Raw genomic sequence first — 7,460 nt, 5'->3', positions numbered from 1 at the left:
AATACCTGTTAAAATACAACCGAATTGGGATCCACCAATTTAGAAAACGGAGTCCCGTTCGTGGCAAGCAGTGCGCAAAACGTAGTGTTTGTTTAGAGGCCATATGTCTGTATGTGGTGTCTACATTTTGTTTTTGGGCCCTGCAAACCAATCTTTAACGTATCTTTGCCGTACGACCACTTAATTCCGTCGTATCCGGGTTACCCAGGAAATGCTGTCGAGCAATTTAATCAAGCCGTGCGAACGAAGCGCGCAATGAAGCGAAGCTGCGCCTAAACAGGCCCCGAACAACTGTCGCTAATGCAGACGGCACAGCCGGGTCGCGCCGAGGCGTCCGCCGGCGTGAGCGCGCGGGGAAAGCTGGGTAAATTCGCCGCGCCATCTGCACTGTGATCCGTGAGTGAAAACCGCCCTTTTCTCCGCAGCCGCGGTGGGAGTTTCTCGTCCCGCACGACACGAAAGAACCGTTGGCTGGTCAAGGTAGAAAGCTTTGCTTTAAGAACAAGCAAAGAAGAAAACGAAGGCGACGCAGCCGCCCACATGCCACTAAAGGTCGAAGACGTTTAATAGAGAAAAACTACGTGCAATTCTGACACGCCAATTTTAAGGTGTCGCCAGGAACAAGTGCACAGTTATCTGCCGATCACGATCTGCCGATCACCGGCCGGCAAGATGCAGCACATGTAGGACAACGAAGGAACGAGAAACGGAGCTTTATAGAAATGAGCATTTCGGCCCTTTACGAGTTATCTAATCATGACAGCCGCCGTCATTTGCAGTGCCGGGTAACCTTCAAGGGCGGTTGGAAACCTAGCAATAAGGGAATTAGTTGCAACGAACCTTGCCTTCTGTGTAATGTTGATAAGCGGTATATGTATAGTTACTGAATGGTGTTATTCTAACAGCTTCGCTAGTCGTCTGGTTCTACAGAACCGAGGAGCTCGGTAATTTGTAGGGAATTATTGCAGTTCCCTGTACTATCCATGGGATTCATTGGGGTTCTGAAGAGCTGAGGAGGTCTGTCTGCTCTGTAAACAAATAAATACCTGCAGTTTAGATCTTTCTTCCAGGCGCAGTTGTGTCTTGAAGCAGGAGACCCCGATTGTGCCTCTTCTATCAGAGCCCGTTGTTTGTTACACCTTGAAAAATTCGGCTGAGGGCGACAACTACTACAAAAATTAGTGCTCTTCCATTCTGTTAATAAAGATGACCTGCGAAGCTGGAAGCAGTCGATGGAGTGCACGAAACAAACCACGTTTGTTTGTAATTTGCGATTGACCGTACTTCCTAACCATATAGCTGAATGGAACATGGAAGGACTCGAGCTTTATTCGAGCGAACAAACGTGGGGCTGTATGTTTTCCTCCTACGTCGTAGGCGTGTTACTGTCTGCGTAACACACATCCGAATCCGCTAGACCAGTGAATAAACCAGACAGGTCGAAATTGCCTGTTTGACGTCCACGTGTAAGCCTTCCGCCAGCACAACGGATGGAGATCTTTGTTTGTTCTCTATAAAGGCTTCTGCATTGCTGGAGAGGAGCTGCTGTTACCAGTCACCCCTAGGACTGCCTCAACGTGTTGCAGGAGGGCCTCCCAGTGCTCCTCTCTGTCCCTCTTAATAAGGAGGTGACCAAGTGTCTGGCTGAGGATGGGTACCGGCCGATGCTTTTCGTGCGCTTGCGGAGAGCGAGTTTGAGCGTTTTTTTGGGTGGTTCTCGAGGGGAGGGAATGAGGGGGTCGAGCCACTCCGCCCAGGTGCCAGGAGCTCTCAAGGTGGATTCTCCATTGAGGAATTACAGGAACAGAATTAAACTTCCCGGCCATTCCAGGAGTGGATATTGTTCATTTCCATGAATTGAGAATAAACTGCGGCAAATTATAATTTCCTGAAATAGAATCGCAACATAATTCACAGGGCCATTCCGCAACCCCTGCATAAAGTTCACCAGAGAGAGGGAAGATACTCAAGCATCCTGAAAGATCCACCAATGGATGTTCAATAATTATTGTTGCATGGGTTTGTTATTATATACAGTGGATTTTAGGGTTGCTGATCCACAGGATTTTTTTCCGCAGACTATGGTTTCACCCAATGAGACAGAGGACTCGTAGCAGGGTACGAGTCCTCTTGTAGCAGGGTGCCTCGAAAAAGTGATGGGCTGCATCTCTGAGTTGCTGACATTCATGGGAATACTTGGAGATTGCGAGCTGGTGTCCCACTTAAAAAAAAAGTAAATAAATTATGTTTGAGGTGGCACAAAAGGCGAATAAATCATTTAAGCAGTGAACGCAAAGGCTAAAAAATTTCACCATCTTCCCGTAGGGGAATCCTGAGTAGTATGCGAAGCAGCCACGGGGTCGACTAAGTCGACTGCGTTTAGGTTGTCCGCAGACATCATGCTCACCTCGTCTATGATCACGCATGTCACGTTGCGGAAGGCCACGCGGAAGGTGTTCAACTCGCTGGCGCTGAGGCCTCCGTCCTTGTTGGGCCGGGGGTCTTCCAATAGAGGTTCAAAGCCGCGTGCACCGTGGTTCCTCCCACTACCACAGCCGCCTTTCCGGTGCTCGCGCAGATGACGAACGCACTGTAGGCGGTGTTGTTGCCGGTGTTGCTGACCAGTTGTAGAGGTCCATGGCTAGCCGGCGGACGAACGTCTTGCCGCACCCGGCCGGCCCGGAGAAGAAGACCCGTAACGGAGGTGCTGATGGCATGGTCTGCCGGTGGATGAGCTCGCGCAGTCGCTCATGTTGTTCCGCGTTTGTCATCCTCATCAAGTTAGTTGTAGTATTCGTCCCGGTCCATGATGTCCTGGGGCTTGCACACGACCGCGCACGGACTCGCGTGTTTGATCAGGCGCACCAAGTCTTGGTTCGGGATGAGGTCAGCGTCTTCGTGTTCCAGCTGGACGATCACGGCAGGAGGAGGTGCTGCTCCTTCTTATTAGATGCAGAGCATCTGATTCACTCGCCTTGTCCCTCCGGCGTCGTCGTCGTTGTTGTCGTCGGCGTTGTCCACCCCTCTGCCATTCTCCTCGCCGCGCGAGCTGCGCTCTCCGCCGCTCTCCGCCGCTCACCCCCTCTCCTCTCCGATAACGAACACTCTCTCGCGAGGGGCATTGGATTGGATATGATTTGATTTGATTGGATTGGATTGGATTGGATTGGATTGGATTGGCTTGGCTTGGCTTGGATTCGGTTGGGTTAGATTTGGATTGGATTGGATTAAAGTGGATTGTGTTGGATTGCGTTGCGTCATAGCCGCGGCACGTTGCGTCATAGCCGCGGCAGACGCGCTGGGGCCGGCGCATGTGCAGTACTCTCTCTTCCGCGGTTTCCTCTCCTTCGGGCGCGCTGCGCATATAACCGGTGTGCCGTTCTCCGGCGAAGCAACATCCACGCTTGGCTCAAACACCTAGAGTCCACGCCGCTTTACAAGTACGCCAACGTCGTCATCGACTGGGACCAGCTTACGCAGTCCCCTCAACGTTATGAGCGCTATGAAACGCGTTCCCTTCGCCGCTCCGCCTATGAGTCGCATCTACACAGGGGTTCCCGCGAGGGGAGGTGGGAGTTTTTCTTGTTTTTCTTGTTGTGCCCTCTTCTCCGCGGCGCTGTACGCGGCGCTGACACTGGTGTTGACGCTGGCGTTACAGGTGGCGTTACCGGCGGCGTTGCCCGTGGCACTCATCGCGGCGTTGCGGGAGGAGGTTCCCCTACGGGAAGATGACGACGGTGGTTGAACGCGAAGCTATCTCGTGACAGATTTTTTGGTTGGCCAAGCCATAGGGGCATCCTGCCACAATCATCATCAGCGGTGCCTGGCCAGGCATGCGCAGTGGGGTTGTGGACGCCGCACTACGGCGCCCACACAACGCGGAGGGAACAGGCGTGACCATAAGATGCTTCGCATCTAAAAAATAAAAGAAAACCTGGCCGTCAGTGAGCTACCAACTCACCACCCCTGGTGTACGAGACCCATGCTCTAACCACTGAGCTATAACGACACGCCTCATACTTGCTTCATGAGGGCATATACAATCTGAGTATCCCGAAGTGATCGATGTTGTTATCGCCTCATTTCGCCTCTTTTTTTTAAACACGATAGTCTGGGCTACTTAAACGCAGACATTCTGGTCTGTGTGTTTGGGACTCGATTCCGCCACCCGGCCAAAGTGAAACGGAATCTGCGCAACAGTCTGATATACCCATAGCCAAACCTAAACACCTTAGTACAGTGGCAGTCTCCATACTTGTCAATTTTGTTGAACAAAAACAAAACATTAGGCAAATGTGAGGCAGAAAATGAATTCATAACTGATATTTGCAGTTTTCCTTTATTTAAAAATTTATGGATGCTTGTTCTTCCGATATCAAATGAAATACTACATCAACTGCAGAAAATCGTCGCTTGCTGTTGCCTGCGCCGCTATAGTTCCACTAGATAGGTTCCACGTTCCGCTTGGAATGCACGCGGAACAGGGCAACGTGGTTCTATAAACATTGTAGCAGGGTGCCTCGAATCACGCGCGTCTCTGCCGTACGGCAGCGCTGGCATCGAGGCACCCGGCCTGGAGCAGTAGAACGCGGTAAATTTCAATTGACTTGAGCAAGCCTCTAGCGTGTTATTTTGGGAGGAACGAGACGGGAGAGGAGCGGCATGAGGGGTGAGCGGGAAAGAGAAGGGAGACGTTTATATGGCAGGGGCACCAGTCGATTATCGTCTTTCGTCGGCATTTGCAACGAAAGGAGGAGATACGCGGCCATTTTTTATGTTAAGTTGTCATTCGTGGATACTGAAGTAGCACTTCCCTTTGTTTAGCCAGACCACCTAGTATTTATGCTACTTTAGTAAAGGTATTGCTTGATGTTATTCCTCCCTAGAGTACTATTAGCTTCACCTGTAAACACCATGACCCCCGATTTCTTGCGGTTAAAGGTACAGCCAAGCCACTTTTGTGGAATATACGCTCTGTGTCCCAAATGAACGTGCATCACTTCAAACACCTTGAACCGAAACGGTTTTCCAGATACGCAGAGCCATTGAACGCTTGCAAGCGGAATTTTCGAATCCAGCAAGCTTAAGTATGCCGCCAAAACGAGTGCAGCAACCAGGACAGCGAGCAGCGTGGTAACATACTTGAACTGCACGTGAGATGAAAAGAGGTATTTAAAAACTGGTACTCAGCTAAAACAATAATACAATGCCGTCTTTCCTATTTCTGTGTGGGGTTTCTGAACCGCGCAGTGAAAACGATGGAGTGGCTTGCATATCTACGGTAGTGTCACTTTTAGGCGTCACCAGCGGAATTTTAGAATGCTTGGTGCAAAATTAATTTTTTTTTCGCTAATTTGGAATCGCTCGTGGTTACCCTACAGTATAAACCATTGGCTTTCATATCAAAGAGAGGACATGCACTGCGCAAAAAGTGGTTGGCTGCATCTTTTAAATTTAGTCCCAGATACGTTGTATTTTCAACAGATGTCCGCCAGTTTCTGCAAGTCTTTCGCATTATCGGCTAGAATACCCCGTCGTCACAGTACAGTGCGAGACACACTTGTTTATAACAGTGAGTTCCACGTCAGCTAGTTGCCTCTGGTAACTGTGCACACAAATATTTTACAAATACACTGAAGACAAGGTGGTGGTCTTAGACTTCACAACGCCGCAGTAGTTTTCATCAATTACTTATCGGCCGAGGCAGGAGAAGAATGGAGGTTCAGAGGCTCTGTTATAGAAAAGTGTGTTGCCGTCTGTACATCAGTCCCGGGATCCCCTGCTTCCCCATCTTTGAGCGCGATAAAAACCACGAACAGAGAATTTGGAACACGTGGTGAGCACGGTTTTAGTGCTTCCAGCCGAAATACGTTACAGCAAATGAGTCCCTTTGGGGGTACGCACACGATTACAAAACTTCGGTTGGCGAAAGTGTTCTTTATTCAGGTGCACCGGGGGTCATTTTGAGAAACACGGGCGCGGCGTGCAGCCGCGGGAGCTGCGCCGCATTGCAACAGGCAATGACGTGGCGGGGGCTGTCCGAGTCTGCGCGAAGTGGTGGGGATATTGTTCTGCCGCAAAGACGTTTTTGAAAGTTGTCCGAGAAAACGTTTTAAAAGTTGGTGCCTTTTTTGCATATAGTTCTTTTATTTTACGCCACGAAACAAAACACGGTGACAGCGACATATTTTTGGATTCATCTAGCACAGCGCATGAAAAAGCAATTCACACATTCTGGTTACGCAAATAATTCAATGAGTAGCGAGAATGCTGCCTGTTTGTGAAACCAAAATGAAATTGTTCTGAACGAGATATGTGAACGAACTGGTGCCATTACTGGACATTGGGAACTAGTTTGCATATTTCTATTGTTTTAACCGTGTCTGATGACGTGACCTTTATGGTCAGTTCGTCGGTAACACGAAACAACCATCAAGGGGAAGTTTCTCCATTGATGAATACAGGAATGGAAATGAACTGTCCGGTTATTCCAGGAGTGGGTGTGGGCTACGTTTTGAGATTTCGATGAATTAAGAATAGGATGGCGTCGAATTCTGATTCCCCAGTAGCGAACTGGAATAGAATGGGGTGCCCATTGCGGAAACGGTGGACTCAAGTTCGCGAGAAAAGCAAGACGAGATGCTGACGTATTCTTAAAGATCCACCCACTCGGTCTCGAATAATCTTTCACATGAATTGGTTAATAAAGGGGATTTGGGGGAAGCTGAACCACAGGATTGTCTTAGAGTGTACTGGGTTTTTTCTTCCTCCAGTTTAAGTTTTCACTCAACTACACAGCGTTCTGTCTTAGATCCTGACATTCACGCACGTACTTGCAGTCTCTCAGCCGAGGTCTCCCATTTGACAAAATGAAGGAAACTGCTGTTTGGGGTGGCACCAAAAATCGAAAAAATATCATCTAAGCAGAGGGCACAAAGGCCTAACTAAAATAAAAAGAAAAGCTAGCCGCCAGTGAGGTTTGAACTCACGACCCCTGGTTTACGAGACCAGTGCTCTACCACTGAGCTATAACGGCACACGTCTACCTTGCTTCATGAGAGCATACGCACTTTTTGTATCCCGAAGTGGTCTAAGTTTCTTAGCCGCCCCGCTTCGTCTCTTTTTTATCTTAAGTTGTTCTTCATGGGTACTGAAGTAGCACTTTCCTTGGTTTAGGCAGACGTTTATGGGGCAGTAAATGGTGTAAACACGTTGACCTGTATCCATAGATTACGGTGCCGAGAGTAAATACACCTTTGTCGTGACTAGCAGGGGTTTAATACGGCAGAAAATGCCAGAAACGTGAAAATGGGTGTCGACTTTCCGTACGCTTTTAGGTACTAAGGTTTGGGATGCCACAATAGTTTTGAACGGCGAGAGCTCATTGGTGAAGCATCTATAAACGTTCTCCTGGCATAAATAGTTCTTAAGGGGCTGAGAATGGGAAATAAATTTAAATC

At 49.0% G+C, this 7,460-nt stretch overlaps 1 non-coding gene across 1 annotated transcript; it reads right to left on the bottom strand.

Moving 5' to 3' along the window:
- Positions 1-6,964: 6,964 nt before the first annotated feature.
- Positions 6,965-7,036, bottom strand: Trnat-cgu (transfer RNA threonine (anticodon CGU)). Its single transcript has one exon. It is a non-coding gene; the product is annotated as a tRNA-Thr (tRNA).
- Between the last annotated feature and the right edge of the window lie 424 nt (positions 7,037-7,460).

Source organism: Haemaphysalis longicornis, unplaced genomic scaffold (assembly GCF_048455015.1).
Source record: "Haemaphysalis longicornis isolate Haplotype H1 unplaced genomic scaffold, Haemaphysalis longicornis Haplotype H1 scaffold_1, whole genome shotgun sequence".
Lineage (NCBI taxonomy): Eukaryota > Metazoa > Arthropoda > Arachnida > Ixodida > Ixodidae > Haemaphysalis > Haemaphysalis longicornis.
This window is presented reverse-complemented; position numbering and strand designations above follow the sequence as displayed.